Raw genomic sequence first — 20,391 nt, forward strand, 5'->3', positions numbered from 1 at the left:
AGTCTCTCCCATCCATCGACAGGGAGGAACATTCCTCATGCTCAGATGCTAAAGACCTATGGAAACACAGCCTTTCCCTTCTCTCCGTATCCTGTTGCTATGTCTCTTTTGCTGCAGATGGGGTTTATTCTATCCTAAGTGCATGTGAAGGAAACGGTCACTGTAACTAACCCCTGATTTATACCTCTGTTCATGAAATCAGCCAGAATAATTCCAAATCCAAGTTTTCTAAAAAGTACTTTGCTCAGCCCAACTTGAGTGGAGCATCCCTGATCCAATCAGAAAAATCTGGCTGACAATTCTTCAGTGGGTAGGGCAAGTTTCAGAAAAGAAAGCAGGGCTTCCCTAGTGGCCCAGTGGTTGAGAGTCCGCCTGCCGATGCAGGGGACACGGGTTTATGCCCCGGTCCGGGAAGATCCCACATGCTGCAGAGCGGCTGGGCCCGTGAGCCATGGCCGCTGAGCCTGCGCATCCAGAGCCTGTGGTCCGCAACAGGAGAGGTCACCGCAGTGAGAGGTCCGCGTACCACAGAAAAAAAAAGAGAGAACAAGCACAACATTGTAAATCAACTATATGTAAATAAAATTTTTAAAAAAAAACAGAAAAGAGAGCAAGGTGTTGAGAAAACTAATAATAGCAACCAGCGCTCCCTTCCTGGAAGCCTATGACCCCTGATACAGCAGTGATGTGTTGGACCAGCTTGTACCAGTTGGTGAGAACTGATTCTACCCTCACTTCCCAACTCCATGTTCAATGATGTCATACTGGTAGCTCGAAATCAACTATGGTAGGAGTATTTATACCATGAAAACTGGCAAATGCTATAAATCAGGGATTCTTTTTTCAGAGAATCAGTTTACCAGCACACTTCTGTCACATAAATCTCCATGATTTGTGATTTTGGACACAGCCACATTAACTTCTACTCACACACTGTGAAGTTCTGCAGATAGCCTTAGTACGCTTTTCCTCACAAGCATAGTCCTCTAGAAGGAACTCTGTCCACCTGTTCACCCAGGTATGTTTATATGTTTAAGAAAGAAAATAAAACAAGACGTGCATCACCATGAGTCAAAGGCATCACATCTGTGATTCAACACAAAGCCTTTTGTCTACTATACTTATTATAAGGTTAGATATATGTTAGAATGATCTTGAAAATTATCCATATTCTTGGTTAAAATAGAAAATAGCAACTGGAGAAATCTAGGGCAGAAAGTGTGAAGAAATAGTAGAAGTCAGAAGAGCACTTACTGGAGTACAGTAGGAGATCAATAAAGGTTTGGGAAATGATGAAGGGAAGAAAGGAAGTGGGAAAGAGGGGAGGAGGTATGGGGCAGAAGGGAGAGAGGGAGGGCAGAGAATACAAAGGGAAACAATGAGCCATTGATCAAAGGAGAAAACCTCTCACTGAGAATAGAAGCATAATAACATATTAAATGATAATATGAAAGTAGTCATTTATTCAACAAACTGTATAAAATGCTGAACATGTGTCAGGGGCTGGGCACACAATGCTTAGTAAGACATGGTCCTGGCCTTGGGCAATGTAGAGTTTAGTGGAGGAGAGCTGCAAGTAACGTCATCTCAATACTGGTAAATGTTATGCTTAGTTAACCAGGGGTGCTGAGGGAAACCACAGAAAATCTTCTACCCCAAACTTGGGAGTCAGAAAAGACCTAAGAGAGAAGGGAACACCTAAACCAAGCCCCAGAGAACACACAAAAACTCTGTAAATGAATAGGATGAGGCCAAGGGCATTTCAGATGGAGGAGGAAAAGCAAAAAGGTTTGGTGTGAGTAGGAACTGGCAATCATGGGTCTGAAGTAAGCTTAGACTTGCTGAGTGTAGTGTGCGAGAGAAGAAGTGGAGATAAAATCCACTGGGTGTCAAGAAGGTGTTGCGTGCATACTGTGAATTGGGACTTTAAGGACAAAAGTGAACTATCTAAGGGTTTAAAGAAAATAACACTTTAGAAAAATCACGAAGTCCTGATTATTTTATCTCCTGAGTAGCTCTCACATTAGTCATTTTGCTTCTTCACCATCACAACATTTCTCTTTCAATAGGAATGACACCACAACCTCCAGCTGGCCTCCCTGCCCCGACTCTGTCCCACTTCTAAACTAGGGAAAGACGGGAGACCAGCTGATGGCTGCAACATCAGTTGCGTTGAGATAAAAAGATTGTGGTCGTGAAATAGGGAGGTGGAACAGTTTGAGAGCTATTCAGGGGATAAAGTAAGCAGGATTTGCTGAGTAACAGGACTCGGGAGGCAGGAGTTCAGAGAGGTTCCCAGGTTCCTGACTTGGGCAGCTGGATGGATGGTGGTGCTTTTGACTATGAGAAGAAAATTTTGCTTTAAATAGGTTTAGCGGGGTATATCAGGAATTTAATTTTGAGCTTGAGGTGCTGTGGGACATCCTGGCATAGATGCATATAGTAGGCAGTTAACTAGAAAAAACACAAAAGAGGAATTATCATCAGTTTTTTATATCTTGGGTTTTGAGAGGTCAATTACAGGGGCATGAACAGACAGAAAAAATATCCCCTTTGATTATAGATACATGCCATGCTCATGTGAAAGGATTTCAATCTAAAATGGAACCAGAGGATATGAAATAGAGAATCTCATACACGTACCCCCAGAAGAACAGAATTTAAGAATGGAAGGACTGATTTCCTTTAAATGCTTGATTTATGGAAGACTGAGGTTTATCTCCTGACCAATGGACATCTGCCAAGAAGCTCTCCCCATCTCCAAGTCAATGAACTTACTGCTCGTGCTCTGGCTGTACATCCTCCACTTTGCACTCCGTAAATATAGCCCACCCCCATCCCTCAAAGGACTTGCCTGTAACTTGCTACAGCATGCGTTTCCAGAATTGCAATTCCTCAGCTGTTCCCTAATAAACTCAATTTCTCATAATTTCATCTTGCCTCAGTTTAACTCTTTATTTAGGTTGACATTTGGGAAACTTATGTTGCCAATGTTTCCTTCCTGATTTAGAGAGAATATGGTCGTCAGTCTCCAAGATGGCCCCTAAAGATCCCTGCCACCTGGTATGCGTGTCCTTGTGAAGCCTTCTCCCACACTGAACAGGGCTGACTTGCGTGACCAATAAGATACTGTGAAAATGGCAAATATGACTTCTGAGGCTAGGTTATAAAAGACGTAGCAACTTCTATCCTGCTCTCTTTTGGATCTCTCACTCTGGGGGACATGTCACGAGGTTACCCAAGCAGCCTGACAGAGAGACTCACATGGTGAGGAACTGGGGCCTCTTGCCAGCAGCCATGGGAGTGAGCCATCCTGGGAGAGACACTCCCAGTCGAGCCCCTAGCTGACTGACACTCAACCATCATCCTGACTGTAACCACATGGGAAACCCTCAGCCAGAACCACCCAGCTAAGCTGCTTCCGAATTCTTGACCCACAGAAACTGTGAGGTAAAAATGTTTACTGTTTTAAGCCACTAAATTCTGAGGGTAATTTGTTACACTGCAACAGATTAATAATACAGAAACTTACTTACCAGGTCATAGCAAAAGAGCTGGAGAACTGTAGGCCTCACGGAGGGGTTCCTGCCCTGTAAAACTTAGGCAGTAGTAAAACTTCAGCATGCAACACAATCAACTGAAGGGATTATCAAAACACAGATTTCTGGTCCCCAACCAAGAGTTTCTGATTCAGTGGATCTGAGGCAGGGCCTGAATATTTGCAATTCTGTGGTGAGTTCCAGGGATCTGATCAAGGAAACAGATGTGACCATAAGATCATCAAGCTTTATTTGAGTGACACTTTGACATGTTTGCATGTTGGAAAAGTCCCTCACGGCATAAGTCAATCCAGAGGCTACCACCCAGAAGGGGGATCGTGTGTCTATCTGTTGTTGCTTAGCTACCCAACAGAGAGTCTCTGGGTCACAGAGCTCTGAAGGTCACCAGGAGCTTGGAGCCTTATTTATAGTTGCAGGATTTACCTTATCTTTTCTGTCGTTAGCAGAAGGGTGTAATTTCATGGGATAAACAAAGCAGGCAGGATCTATATGGTTAAAAGTCTGCTTATTAGGGCTGTACTTTAAAAAATGGACATGATAAAGAAAGTGTGGTGTGTATATATATATATGTGTGTGTGTGTATATACATACACACACACGATGGAACATTACTCAGCCATAAGGAAGAATGAAATCTTGCCATTTGTGACAACATGGATGGACCCACTTGGTATTATGCTAAGTGAAATAAGTCAGACAGAGAAAGACAAATACCATATGATTTCACTTATATGTGGAATCTAAAAAACAAAACAAAACAAATGAACAAACAAAACAGAAACAAAGTCATAGATACAGAGAAAAAACATGTGCTTGCCAGAGGGGAAGAGAAATGAGGGGGAGGGGAGAAATAGATGAGGGAGATTGAGGGGTACAAACTTCCAGCTGCATAAAAATAAATGGGTCCAGGGTATGAAATGTACAGTGTGGGGAATATAGTCAATAACTATGTCATATCTTTGTATGGTGACATATCGTAACTAGATTTATCCTGATGATCAGTTTGAAATGTGTAGAAATATTGAATCACTAGGTTGTGTAACAGAAACTAACATAGTGTTGTAGGTCAATTATACTTCAAAAACAAACAAAGTCATAAAAAAAGATCAGATTTGTGCTGCCAGAGGTGGGGGTAAGGGCAGGGAGCATAACTGGATGAAAGCATTCAAAATGTAAAAACTTCCAACTATAAGATAAATAAGTACTAGGGATGTAATGAATTAACCCTGCTGTACATTACATATGAAAAGTTGTAAAGAGAGTAAATCCTAAGAGTTCTTATCACAAGAAAAGTAAATTTTTCTATTTCTTTAATTTTATATCTAGATGAGTGCTTACTAAACTTGTGATAATCAATGATGTATGCAAATCAAATCATTACGCTGTAGACTTTAAATGTATACAGTGCTGTATAACAATTAGATCTCAATAAACCTGGAAGAAAAAAATGGATACGTAAAAATGGAGCTGGGTGCCAGTGTACTTTTATGTTAACTGGTCCCAGGCTGCTGTGAAAAAGTAAACAACATAGAACCAATATACAAAGGTCATCTTTAGCTCATTTATACAACCTGTCTCCGGGGGATCCTAATGCTGCTGGTTCAAGGACACACTTTGCAAACCATTGACCTAGAGGCTTCTTGTGGGCAGAGTAGCTCTGGAAATGAGGGTGAGGGTCAGTTTCTTCTCCCAGACTGACATACCAAATAAAGTCTCGTGAACTGGAGAGAAGGAACAAGGGAAGGAGAGAGATGTTATTGTAGTAGAAGTTCTATGCACACAGAAGGAAGCATTAGAACTGAGGAAGAAATATTGTCCTCATATTCTAAAAAAACACACATATTTTTTTATTGGAACTTTTTTTCATTGTTGAGAAGCAGGAGCTCCAGTGAGGACTGCCTAGTTTTCTATAAACAGAAACCAGTTTCATTACCCTGACAAACAACAGTACTTTGCCTGTGGGTGGCAAAAGCTGTTTATATATTCTCACCTTTATTAAGTAATCACTGACTGAAAAGGATTATCTCACAAGTATTCTCAACAGACTTTCTTTAAAGAATTCCAAGAAATACATCTATTTTCAGTGTTACAAAAGGTATATAAACTGAGATCTCCTATTAAAGCTGTTTCCTTAATTCAGTTTTTAGTTTCTTTCATTTGTCCTTCACAACATTCACGTCCCCATAATCATCCATTAGTTCAATCACTAATTTATTCATCTAGTCTTGCATTGAGAACTGCCCTGGGTGCTTTGAGCTGATGGATGTTGAAGCCACAGCTAGGAATGAAAAAACAAACAAAAACTTTTTTTTTTTCCACTGAGACCTATATAAAGAAAATTCAAGAAAATTTGGTTACTGGAAGATTTTGACATGCTGCTGTCAGCTATTTTTTTTCCTTCCCTCCTCCCCTTCACATTTAGAGGAATTAACACTAAATTAGCATGAAAAATTCAAGAGGGAAAAGACAACAGAACCACCATCCTAACAAAGGAAAACTCCACCATGAGATTTAGTGAAGAGAAATGCGTCGCTTTACATGGTAATTTTAATGACAGATGCTGAATCTTCAGTAGGTTTTGTACTTCCTCCTGGCTGAAATCTCAAGCTAGCCGGAAGCTCCAGCCTCTTCGTCCTGTCCGTGTTGATACCAGTTGCCTATGTACTGGTCATTATCCCCTATCAAGTGCCTGCTCTCCAACCTTGAACATTTCTTCTTGATTAGTTATAATTAAAGAGCTAGTGTAGCCATTCAAGTTCACATTGTCAATGACCATGTAATCACCTTCCCTAGTGACCAGAATTCTTTTCTTTTTATGAGGTTACAATTCAATTTCTTCCAGCCATAAGGTCAAAAGAATCTGGAACAGTTAGCCTTCCCAGTGACTAATTACACACCTGTGACTCTGGTGCATATAAAAAAGACCTCTTAAATGGAAGGTGTCAAATTAAGAAATAATATACATTTGACTACTGAAGTCAATTAGACATAAAAATTAAAGACTGTGGATTCTTTTCCTGTTACTGGAAGTGATGTTTGACACTCCACTTATCAATTTAAGACACATCAGTGTCCCTTAGAAATGTTAAAGTAATTTGTAAGTTGGAAGAGAATTAAAATGGCTCAAAGCCTGGGAGAATACTGGCCAGGAGATTAAGATAATGTGCTCATGTCTGTTCCATATAATAACTTGTCCATCACTTTATTTTTTTCCCTTCTCAGATTTGCTTAAGTTCTTCTAAAATAGATTTTGTTACTTTCCCTACTAATGAGGCTTTTTACATTTTGGAAAGGATTCTAATTATTAGATCACTACACATGGCTAAGTGCCATGAGCAGATTTAGCCTCCGGCTTCCAAGATGTTAACACTGACCAGGGAAAACTTCTCTTTTTCCTATCATCCTGAAATTTACTGTGGACCTTCCTCTTCACCTACAGATTTCAGTTTCACTTCTACACACAAATCCCTCCCCAACTCCCTGTGCCTTTATCCTTCTTTCACCTCCAAGATAGTTGTTTTCAGCAGTGAGGCTGGAAGCCTTGCAGGTCTAAGTTCAATAGGAAGTCTCTGTCAAGTCTCCATCTGTGTGTCTCAAGGGGATTTCCAGAAAGGAGGCTGCCTATGGTAGCCACAGTGCTCCTACCACCATAGCTCAAAGGGGCTGCTGGAAGGATGAGGTGTGTGACCCACAGCCAGCAACCTCCAAACTCTGCATTTCAGCTACCCTGAGATTCCAGGAAGTCAAATCGACCACCTCATCAGGAACAAAGGCAAGTGATCTTCACTCAAAAACATCTAAGTGATGACTCTGAAGAACAAACAAGATCCAGCTCCTGAACTTCTTAAAGTTGTTGCTGGTACCTCTTGGTCTCATAAGAGAAATAACTGTTGTTACTACCACCCAGAATCCACTTATTTTTCTTTAGATAACTATACCTCAATTTCCCTGTGTAACACGCTTTCCCCGCTTTCAGCCAACACGCTTTGGATCACATTTTGCATGGCTGTGGGTGCCATGCAAAATGGACTGGGTGATACGAGTTCTCTGACCTGGCAGTTCTCTGACCTATTCCTGGATAGTAACTTTCTCCTCCAGGCTATCCTTTCCCACAGCACACCATGAGCATAGATTTTGCCTGGATCTTCTGTACCTTTGAAATAACGAACCCAATACCCCATTCTCTGAGTACAGTATCAATCTTCCCAGTTGTTTCATTTAACACTTCCTCCAGGTCATAGACCCCTCTCCTCTCTATGACCATGCTCTATCTTCACATCTTCCCTACCCACCTACAATCCTTAGACCCTTGCTTCAACACTTACCTGTATCTTCCTTCCCCATTTTCCTTCTGCCTCACCAACCTGACATATCACTTATCATATATTATCCTAATTGTCTATTTAATTCTTTATCTTCCCTGTGAAACTACAGGCTATGAGAAGCATGGACTTTTTGATAACCACTGGATCCTCAGTGCCCAGCATCACTGCGCTTGACAAATAGCAGACAATTAACAAACTTATTCACCCAAAATAGATCTCTTACGAATTGACTATGGGATGGAAATTATGCTGAGTACTGAGAATGTGATGATCAGAAAATATTCAATAAGAACTCAGCCCTGCCTCACAGAGCTTAGCCTATTGGGTATAAAAGCAAAGCAGTGGCAACACTGCACTGAGGAAGATATGGTCCTGCAAGTCCAGGCAGTGACCAAGAACAAAGAGAGTGGTGTTCACTGCAGAGCAGTTTCAGAAGAACTTGCAATTCAGAGAATTAGCTGCCAAGTGGACAACTCACAGACAAATACATGATAAATAATTTCTTTCCCAAATATATTGAGGAAGTTGTCTCTTGAAATGAGAGACACTGACGCTTGCTACACATGTACTCAGAAATGGCCAAAGATCTTAAAATGAAATAAGTTTTGATATGTTTCCTTGACAACAGGGATAAGGGAGCAATACCAAAAAAGGAAGTGGCAAAACTTTTAAAACTATTTTACTAACCTGGAATCATTTTCAACAGATTGTACTGAGCACATGTATTATGTTTTCCCCTGGGATTTCCAGACCTTGAGCCTCTCAAAGATCCATAAACATTGAACACTACTAATGGAAAAGGAGCATATAACACACCTGATGAAACATTTAGATGATAATAAACTGGGAGAATATGCAAACGCCTGAGAAAGACAGAAGAAAAAATTATAAATGGCAGTTATATAAATCCAAATAACAAAGTAACCGAATCATAAGCACATGAATTAACATATTTTAATGGCAAAAAGAAAATAGTAAAATGAGAACTGCACAATACCAAAGGCCAAATTAGATAAAAATCTTAAATACAAAAGGGTAACCATTGGACTGCTTTAAATTTCAAGGACTCAGAAAAAAAATATTGAAAAGGACCCCATGATCATATCAGGATGCACTGGTAGTGTCCCAGGCAGGTACAGGGTATTCTTGAATCTGAGTCTGGGTAGAATTTACAGTTAAATGAGGTGACGACTTAAAATACTAATTGATATGTAAACAAACAAAAAAATCAACGAAGAAGGGATCAGAGAGTTTCTTAGGGATTCTAGGGAAAACCAAAATTCCCTGGACCCACTAGGAACATAGTGTAAAATGGGCAAACTGCAAAGCACAAGATGAACAAGAGAAAGGATTAGACAAATGTTAAGGAATTAAAGGAGATGAATATTTATGGTCTAGTTCAGGATTCATATCAAGCTGGAAAACTTGACTTTGAATGATACAGAGAAGGACTCAGACATCAGAAAAAGAGAGAAAGATATCCTTATTGGTTCTATTTCTCTGGAGAATCCCAATTAATACAGCAATCATTCTTTATATGTGTGTGTGTGCATATATATATACATATATACATACATATGGAAAGAGAGAGATACAGGGGAATAGGGAGAAAAATACATGTATATATATGTATATACATATATATATATAGTGTAGTTCAGTTCAAAGACCTGAGAATCAGGAGACTAATGGTAGAAGTCCGGATCTGAGTCCAAAGTGCAGGAATCTAAAGTGCTGATGTCCAAGGGCAGGAGAAGATGGATGTCCCAACTCAAGTGAATTCAAGAGAAACTGCCTTTTGGTTCTATTCAGGCCCTCTGTGAATTAGATGATGCCCACTCACATCTACTGACTGAATTGCTAACCTGTTCTAGAGACAACCTCACAGACACACCCAAAAATAATGTTTACCAGCTATCTAGGTATCCTTTAGCCCAGACAAGTTGACACTCAGAATTGACCTTCCCAGCTGCCATCTTCCTTCCACTGCCTTCCCCCTTTCTCTCATACTTCTGTTGGAGAAGTACCCTGACCTCCTCACATACCTTGTGTTAGGGCCACCCAAAAACAGAGCAAGAAGGAGGGCTAGCACCACTCAGCATGCTGTAGGTGAGCTCTGTGGTAGGCCTGTGAGAGGTGGAGCATTGCTCTTTATTATATTACTAGGTGTGTGGTCTTAGGTGAATCACTCAACTACTCATACAAGATGGGGATATGACAGTTCTATTGCTCAAGTAATAGTGCTTGACATGTAATGGGTGCTCAATAAATGTTTGTTCTGTTTCTCCTTTTAATTCATAGAGCAGATCAAATAATTAAAAATGCATTCATGACAATAATACGGGGAAGAGTCTAGCATTTATCTCTATATAGATGATTTATTAAGTTCTGTTTGTGATTATCACACTGTGGGGTAAGAAAGAATGAGATTCATATTCATTATATTCTAATTATTATGTTTTGGATTATTGCAGTGAATCAGAGAGCGTTTGGAACTTGTTAGCATTACCTGGTCATAAAAGTGTTTTAATACCTAGGTAAGATAGTGTAATTGAGCCAATAATAATTAAGTCCCTGTCTCTGAATGAGCCTCAGGAGAAACTAATTTAATGAAAGCAAAACCACCACATGGGAAGTGACTCCATGCTCTGATGGAGAGAAGCAGGAAGTCCATGCAGTGCAGACCTGGCCCCAAGCAGGGATGCTCCCTTGGAGGGCACTCTGAGCCCCGACACCTCACTGGGACTTCTCCTGGGCCAGAACAGCTCCTGAAAACGGGAGCCCAGGTGGTCAATGATGTGACATTGGTAGTGAGCAACATCCGTCCTGAAGAAGGACTTTCCTGACAGACAGACAGAGCCAGGTATACAGGAGCCAGGTGTAGAGAGGGGAGTGGAAACAAATCCCTGCCATTTGTTTCTTGGGTTTGTTTCTTTTTTGCTGACTGTAGTCAGTAAATGCATGGTTCTTGGAGTGCTCAAATCTATCAAAACATATGGATAAAAATTCACAGTACTAGGTTATCTAAAGTTATTTGCTCTTACTCTGAATGTAGGTGATATGCCTCTTTCCAGGAAATATAACCACAGCACATTCCACATCCTGTAACTGAACAGGCGCTAGTGGTGGGACGCTGAAGTGAGCAAGAGCTGTTGGAGTGCAGAGCTCTCCACATGGGGACAGCAGAAGTTACCCAACAAGCCAAGGCCACCCCCTGCCCAGATCCGACAGACAGCTGGGCAGTGGGCAGTTTGGTCTTTGGCTTCCCGATGCCAGTCTCTCCAGTTGTTGCCCAGCATTCGTCCACCTAGTGTGGCACTCAGGTAAGTCCTCAGCCAAAAATGTCGCATGTGATCCTTGGCCTGAGACAGCCAGGCTGACTGACCTCTGCTGGTTCTAGCGCTGAAGGTCCTATGTCCTGAGATGTTCCAGAGTCCTGGGAAAACTGGGTTGGTTGGTCATACTACACAGCATAGTGTGTTCTGAGACCTCTCCTTAGACAGATTCCTGATGAAGTGGGATCCCCAGGCCTCACACATTAGGACATTAGGATTCGAGAGCAGATCAGACTCCCTTGGCCACTGGAGTCACCATTCACATTCTGGCCTCTTTGTTGGAGCAGCAGAGCCTGGAATGAAAGAAGCTCTGCCTCACAAAAGCCTTGCTGAGCTGGTGAGGACGTGCTGTCTCTCCTTCTGGGATCTGGTTTTGAATAGGATTATGGAATAAAAGGAGAAGAGAGGGAAATAATTTGTCCAGATTCTCGCAGTTAATTAGACAAACATACCAATTTAATTTTGCAATGAAACATATTTTCTGCAACTGAAAGATGGGTGGTGAGGCAAAGCATCTGCTTAATTACAAACAGAGCTGTAAGTCTGACTTTAGTGTTTAAGACAAAAGGCAGGCACCTAGCCACGGAGTGTGATTCATTAACATTAAACCAGTCAGATTCCATTACCGTGAACTTCCACTGACACAGAAACAAGATAGGCATTAGCAAAAAAAAAACACAAACAAACAAACAAAAAAAAAGATAGGCATTAGCTACGCCTTGTTAATCATTCGGGGGTACAGAGATTTTCAACATAAAAGCATCCATAGCTGTAGAATCCAATTGGTCCCAATTATACCAGACACTCAAGTAATGCTGTACATTGTTGATTTGTTTCAGAATGCCAAAGATGTTGATGTCAGGATTGGAGACTCTTCACCTGATAGGCATATTTATATAAGACATTAAAATAAAACCAGTGGAGAAAATAGACAAGCAACCCATATAAACAAATACTTCAAGAATATAGAAACCTCTAGACTCTAATTTGTTACTTGCCTAGAGTCATGTTTATCAGAGATAAAGTTCTGTAGAAACAAAATATTAATTTAAACCTGTTATCACAAACTGGCAGCCCACAAGATAAGGAGGCCCAGACAGTGTATAGTCCTGGTTTATTTGTTTTTAATTTCAATTAGGGTTAAACATGGCAGACCAAACACATGTGTTTATATCCACTCCCTCATAAAATGTCACTAAAGTGATAGTAAAGTAATAAAAATAGCATGAACCCTGATGATGAAGAGGACAGGAAGAGAGGTGGTAGAGTATAAGAGATGTCAACAAAATTTTGGAAGACAGAAAGTGAATTGAGGAGTGGTAACAAATTTAGCAAAGAAAAAGCTGAAACTTAATTGCTTTCAGTTGGCAACAGTAGTATTCATGCAGTATGCTTTTTGGAAAGTTATAAGGTCTTAGACCTGAAAAGCAACACAGAGTTCAAAGTGCACTTGAAGTCTTAATACTGGGATGGGTGGAAAGCCTCTTTCAGGAGCAATTGGACCCTCAAGTCCCCTTTCCCAGTCTGTGTGGTTAGGCAATTCCCCTTATGCTCACCCACCGAGAAGACCAAATGTTTACTCTTTTGGGGAATTGAATCTGAGCCATCCTTGACTCAGGGACATCTGTTCAGTGTAGGGCTGAGGCAGGGGGATTAATTGAAAGTCTACATACAGAACTATTGAGAAGTTCAAAGCCTTCTTCTCTTCTCCTGCTTAGTCCTAGATCACCAGTAGCCAGACTCACACAACTAGGAAGTCTTCTCTGAAAACCTGAACCACCCCAAAGGAAAGACATAATGATGTTAACATTGAAGAGCTCCAAAGAAAAATCAGGTATCGCCCAATAACCCCATGGCAAACCCACCAACCAGTCAACCCTGCCCTTGCATATAGAACTTATAAATGGCTTCTCAATGTTTCACTTTAAGTATCAATAGACCACCAAAGAGCACCAAAACATTTGAGAAAATCCTACAACATTCAAGAGATCAAAACAAACAAAAATATTAAAAAATTAAGGACTCCAAAAAACAATTCAATGGGAGAAGCAGAAGAAACAGAGAAGGATGAGATATATAACTGTAAAAATGAAAAATCAGAGATCAAGAAAGAGATCAGAAATTTTAAAATTTGAAAGCTGAAATTTTTCTTAAAAATCGATAGAAGAGGGACTTCTCTGGTGGCGCAGTGGTTAAGAATCTGCTTGCCAATGCAAGGGACACAGGTTTGAGCCCTGGTCCAGGAAGATCCTATAGGCTACGGAGCAACAAAGCCCATGCGCCACAAGTACTGAGCCTGTGCTCTAGAGCCCGCAAGCCACAACTACTGAACCTGTGTGCCACAACTACTGAAGCCTGCATGCCTAGAGCCCCTGCTCTGCCACAAGAGAAACCACCACAGCGAGAAGCCCGCTCACTGCAATGAAGAGTAGCCCCCGCTCACCGCAACTAGAGAAAGCCCACACACAGCAACAAAGACCCAACGCAGCCAAAACTAAAATAATTAATTAATTTTTTAAAATATCTATAGAATAGATGGAAAATAAACCCAGGAAATCTCCATGAAAGCAGAGCAAAAAGATACACAGATAGGCAACAGGGAAGAGGTAATAAGAAAGTAAGAGAATCAGTCCAGGGGATTCCACAGTCAACGATTCCAGAAAAAAAAGACATTCCAAAAAGGGGTGGGGAGGTTACTATCAAGAAGTTAATACAGGAAAATTTCCCATTCAGGAGTTTTTATACCTAGGGCCAACCAAGTGCCCAGCACCAATAATGAAAAGATGCCCAGGCCCCAGACATAAATGTGAACTTTCAGAACAACCAGAATAGAGAGCTTTTACAGAGGAGAAACTCAAACCACCCAAAGGATCAGGAATCAGAAATCAGAATCACTTTGGAATCCTCGATAAGAGTATAAGATGCTAAAATCCAGTCAAGTGGCCTTCAAAACTCTGAGTGAAAAAAATATTTTTCACACTCAAGTTCTTTTACCCAACCAAACTACTAAATACATGTGAAAGTAGAAATCTTCAAACATGCAAAGACAAGAAATGTCCCTCTCACACACTTTCTTTAGAAGCCAGCAGCAGCGGCACTTCAACAGAGCAAATGAGGGAACAAGACACAGGAGGAGGAGGCACCGGGATAGAGGAGCCCTAACACAGGACCTGCTAAGGGCAAACCTAGGAGCAAAATGTGCACAGACATGATGAACATGACCCACTCCAGGGAGAAGTCAGGAGTGGGAGAGGGTGACCTGTCTCTATTTTATTACAGTATACATTTTCTATACCATGCAATTTTTTAACCAGTATGTGCTATTTTCATAAAAAAATAACTATCATTTTTAGAAATTTTCATTGGTTGTAATATGTAAATATTAGGAGATTTCACATAAAAATTAAAATGTATGGTTTGTATCAGTCAAGATGGGTTAGTTTGAGACACAAATGACCATAAACTCAACATTAAAGAAAAAATTCCACTTATTTCTTACTCATGCTATATGTTCTCAGTGGGCTGAAAGAGCCTCTGCTTATCTTACCACTCAAGGAGACTGACAGAGGCTTTATCCCAAAACATGTCCCCATGATTTGAAAGGAAGGAAAAAGAGCATAACAGAACCATCACTGTTCTTAAAGCTTCTGCCTGGAAGTGACACATATCACATGCCTGAGTTCATAGCATAGGATATATAATCCATTTACAGAAGGGAACATCACTGGGCCCATGTTTATTTTTAGCAGGAGTCTGCAAGAGTTGAGTAGCTCAGCTTTATTAAATATGTCTTTATTTCTTTAAAGACATATGCACACGCAAATTTACTAAAATCTTCTTCACTACACTCTAATGTCTCCCTGACATGGAGACCCAGATTAGTTGCCATTCACTACTGCACTTGCAATTTTTTATAGTATAGTATATTTTTAAAGGTAGCAATAAAAAGAAAATGAAATATTTCTCTATACCCATAGAGGAAAAACAAAAGTAGAACAAGAGAATTGATTGTTTCAAGAAAAATGGAATAGATCTTATTTCATCATAGAAGTGAAGAATACTCCTAAAAATTCAGTCTGCAAACAAGGCATACTTTCTTGCACACTCATTTGCTTTACCTTTTTGTTATGGTTTGAATTGTCCCCCAAAATATATGTTGAACTTCTAACTCCCTATACCTCAGAATGTAACCTTATTTATAAATAGGGTCCTTGCAGATGTAATTAGTTAAAATAAGATCATCCTGGAGTAGGGTGGATCCTTAATACAATATGACTAGTCCCCTTAAAAGAAGGAAAAGAGACATAGGAGAGAATGCCATGTGACCACAGAGGCAGATTGGATTTATGCCACACAAGGCAGTGAACATCTGGGCCACCAGAAGCTGAAGGGGCAAGGAGGGATCCTCCTTCAGAGACTTCAGAGAGAGCACGGCCCTGGCAACACCTTGATTTTGGTCTAGTGCTGTCAGGGAATAAATTCCTATTGTCAAAAGCCAGCCAGATTGTGGTACTTTTTTACAGCCGCCCTAGGAAACTAACACACTTCCTAACCACTGCAGGACCAGACCCTCCTACTTCCAATTTAGAGCACTGCTGAACCACAGAGCCAAGAGCGTTCTGCAACTGTCTCTTTGAGTGAAGACTTCCTTCTTCCATTGTATATTTAATGGTAACACAGCAGACTGCAGAAATCATTCTGATCCTGACAGTGTCAGTCAGCAAGCCATGAACCATTCACTACCAGTTAGTTCAGCTGGACATAGGACTGTGGACTTTCTAGATTAACTGCTATACAATTCACAATCCCATTAGAAAATGTGGTTCTCCAAGGAAGGGCTTGTGAGCACTACAAATCACAAGAGCATGCTAAGGTCAGAGTCAAGAGTTCCGAGCAGCTAGTAGGGAGCAAGTATTCGAGGTTAGCCAGCTGAGGTTAAAATCCAAGCTGAAGGGCATGAACCAAAAGTTCATTCCAGAGGGTGAGGATGGAGTGTAGTCTAAGGCTCAGAACAAATAAGTAAATCCACATAAGGAGCACAGTGGATGATGACAATTTCTCCTAGGACAGAGACCAGCTGCCCCCTGCAGGAATAGATCTAGCAGATCTCCACTGAGAGCAGGTAAGGCAGGTAAGGCAGCTTTGCGGAGGCCCAAGGAGCATGTCCTCAGGTGGTCTTCTTGCACCTTCCTCAGTGCTATTTCAGAGAAAGTTCACACCTATCAAAGCGAGGTGAGCATACTTATCTGAGTCAAGTAACTAAACCACGGCCTGGAGATTCACTAACTTACAAGATGCTATATTGTCAACAGGAAGAAATAGCTTATTTTGCCTGTAAATGCCATGTTGCTTGGGAAATGATGTTTTAATTGCCTGTTGGTAGTCTAGCCTTGTTTTTTAGTCTTACAATTCAGGGCATAATGTCTTCTCATTTGTGTTGTGTCAAAGCTATCCTCACTGCATTGTGTTTGTTACACTTTCTCTTTTTCACAAATCACATAGTTTTTTATTAAGGGGTTCAGCTTTTATCTTTATTTTCCATGATGTTCAACCAGTTATGTCTCCTAAATCATTTCTTTCTCCTATACATACAAAGACACATCAATACTAAAGGGCTAATTAATTGGGAGTTTCATCCTGTGTTGCTTGCCTGTGCTTTTTAGTAGAATGGCCAGAGCACATCGTTTGCTAGTCACTTTTATAATAAGCACTAATTTTCATTCTTAAATAGTTATTGATCTAAATAGCCAACCATAGGAGAATCGTTAAGAAAACCAAACTAAACAATTGCCACAATATGGAAGATTAGGCACTGCTAAGCATGATGCTTAAAAATAATTTTTCATGTCTTGAGAAAAGACTTGCAATATGATAAGTGAAAAATCAGAATATAATATACAATAATGGTATTGTTCTAATTCTGTGAAAAATGTGTGTTAAAACCTAGGCAGTATTTCTTTTGTTCATCCCTTCTCTGTTTTTCAAAATCCCAATAATAAGCAAGTATTATTTTTATAATCAGAAAAAGATAAACTATAACAAAATCTTTTGGAACATGAATGGTATTTACAATTACCTTATATTATCCTGTATTACCTCAGAAGAATTCATATTAGCATTCAAAGTCATTGAACAGGGGGCTTCCCTGGTGGTGCAGTGGTTGAGAATCTGCCTGCCAATGCAGGGGACATGGGTTCGAGCCCTGGTCTGGGAAGATCCCACATGCCGCAGAGCAACTAGGCCCGTGAGCCACAACTACTGAGCCTGCGCGTCTGGAGCTTGTGCTCCGCAACAAGAGGTCACGACAGTGAGAGGCAGGCACACTGCGATGAAGAGTGGTCCCCGCTCGCCACAACTAGGGAAAGCCCTCGCACAGAAAGGAAGACCCAACACAGCCAAAAATAAATAAATAAGTTAATAAATTAAAAAAAAATTATTGAACAATTTTCCCAATAAAAAAGAATAAAAGATAAATAAATCTTTACATTTGTATTTAGGCCACTACATTCACACTGGGCATGTGATCTCTCAGGGAAGTTTTCCCATAACAACCCTGCAATCCAAAAGCAGAGTCTGCAAACCAATTCTTAAAAGGTGAAATAGTAAATTTTTTTTTTTAATCGGGGCATAGTTGTTTCACAATGTTGTTTTAGTTTCTATTATACAGCGAAGTAAAGTAGAGTTCCCTGTGCTATACAGCAGGTTCTCATTAGTTATCTATTTTATACATATTAGTGTATATATGTTAATCCCAATAGTAAATATTTTAGGCTTTGCAGGCTATGTGGTCCTTGTTGCAACTAAGTCTACTCAGCTCTGGTGCTCTGGCACCTTAACAGCACAAGCAATGCTTAACCAAAGGACATGGCTGTGTTCCGATAAAACTTTATTCACAAAAACAGGTGGTAGTTTGCCAACCCCTACTCTAGAGCAATGCATCTCAAACTTTAATGGGCATAAGAATCACCTGGGGATTTTGCTGAAAAGCAGATTCAGATTCAGCAGGTCTACACTGGAGCCTGAGAGTGCATTTCTAACAAGCTTCCACTAGATGCCATTGCTAATGGTCTGAGGACAATACTTTAGCAAGGCAGAGTATCCATTTTATCAGTCACATAACATATAGATTTTCCCTTAAGACAGACCTCAGTAGGAGACAATAATACACTGTGTTTACCCACAATACATTTGCATATAGTAATAATATTTTGCTTAATTTTTTTTTACCTTATGCCCTGTTTTATTGGAACTAATTAAGGACATTAAGTGGAAGATAGATGACTTTAAATATTTTAAAATAGTTTACTTAAGCAAAATGATTAATTGATTTTCATGTAGACAAAAATTCATTTATTTGTTCATTCAATAAGCATTTACTGGTTGCTTCTAGACACTAGATTGCCAATTGCTTGGAAAACAAGAATAAAGAAAACACAGTCCCTGCCTTCAAGGAGCTCATCATCAAAAGGGAGAGGCAAACACATGAAAAGACAATTTTATTAAAGAAAATAAGTGGGTCCAAAATAGTTTTTTCTTGGAAGAAGTCAGATCTTTTTACAAAGTTTTTAGATTGCAGAGAGATGTCATTACCGAATGCTGAAAATCCAGCCACTTATCAAACTGTGTCATGGAGGCATCCAACTTACAACAAGTCACAGCGGCCACTTCTGCAAATATTCCTTCAAAACTTGCTATTTTAAGGGCATGTTGTGAATGTAACCCATATTCCCTCAGGATTAATTACATGAGGTACTCATGAGTTCACACTAGCTGAAAATCAGGTCTTGACATTCCAAACTCAATATGGGTAAACCAAACTCCTGAACCCCCCAAATCTGTACCACTTGCATCTTTTTAACTCATCTGATGGCAACTCCATCCTTCCTATTGTTCAAGTCAGCCATCCTTGACACCTCCCTCTCTCTAGCACAACAAACTGTCTTATAGCTTTACTTGCAAAATATATCCAGAATCTAACCAGTCTTAGACTTCCACTGCTTACCACTTCCTCTGCTGCCAACTGGTCCAAGCTTCCATCTACACGACTGCAATATCACCTTAGCTGGCCTCCTAGATTGGACACTATTCTCAGCACAGCAGCCCAAGAGATCCTTTTAAACTTATCAATAAATGTGATCCTGTCATTCTCTACTCAAAACTCCACAGTGTCTCTCCGTTCACTCAAATCAAGACCTTACAAAGGCACTTGTGATCCAGCCCCAGATCATTTTTCTGACCTCGTGTCATTCTACTCTCCCCCTTGTTATTCCCCTCCAGCCACTCTGGCCTCCTTGGAGTTGCTAGAATATGCCAACCACATTCCCACCATAGGGCCATTGTTCTAGCTATACCTGCTGTATAGAACACATTTCCCTCAGGTACCTGCTTGACTAATTCCTTCACTCCTTCAATTCTTTGTTTAGATATCCCCTTCTTAATGATGCCTACTCTGACCACCTACTTTCCCCACAAATACACTCATAATCTCACTATTCTGCTCTTTAAGATATTTTATTGCACATATCACTGCCTAACATACTAGGTAATATTATATTTATTATTTATTGTATTAATCAGTTTGGGCTACCATAACAAAATATACTATAGGCTAGGTGACTTGAACAATGGGAATTTATTTCTCACTGCTTTGGAGGCTGGGAATTCCAAGTGAGAGCCCTTTTCCTAGTTTGCAGACACTACCTTCTCACTGTGTCCTCACTTGTGGAAAGAGAAGAAGCAAGCTCTCTGGTGTTTATACTTAAAGGGCACTAATACTATCATGAGGGTCCCACTCTTATGACTTTGTGTAATGTAGTTACCTCCCCAAAGCTCCAGGGTCAAATACCATCACACTGTGGGATTAGGGCTTCAGCATGTAAAGTTTAGGGGAGCACAGTTCAGTCCATAGCATTTATCATCTCCACCCCCCCAAAACTTTGTGTAAATTCCACAAGAATAGAAATCTTTGTTTTGTTCACTGCAGCATCTCCAACCCCAAGAAGAGTGCCCAACCCAGATTTGTCCATGATTGAATGAGTTCTATCCCACTGTACCAATATAGGACATTTTGCACCCCTTGAAAGTCTTTCCCAGTAATTTGGAGAAGTTTTCAGGAGTGTATCCCATGAGTTCATGAATAGCCATTTCAGGTCTTTGCCCTGCTGATGGTTG

The sequence above is a fragment of the Delphinapterus leucas genome, chromosome 18 (genome assembly GCF_059928025.1).
Source record: "Delphinapterus leucas isolate spDelLeu-1000000601 "Yukka" chromosome 18, BTC_Dleu_Yukka2, whole genome shotgun sequence".
NCBI lineage: Eukaryota > Metazoa > Chordata > Mammalia > Artiodactyla > Monodontidae > Delphinapterus > Delphinapterus leucas.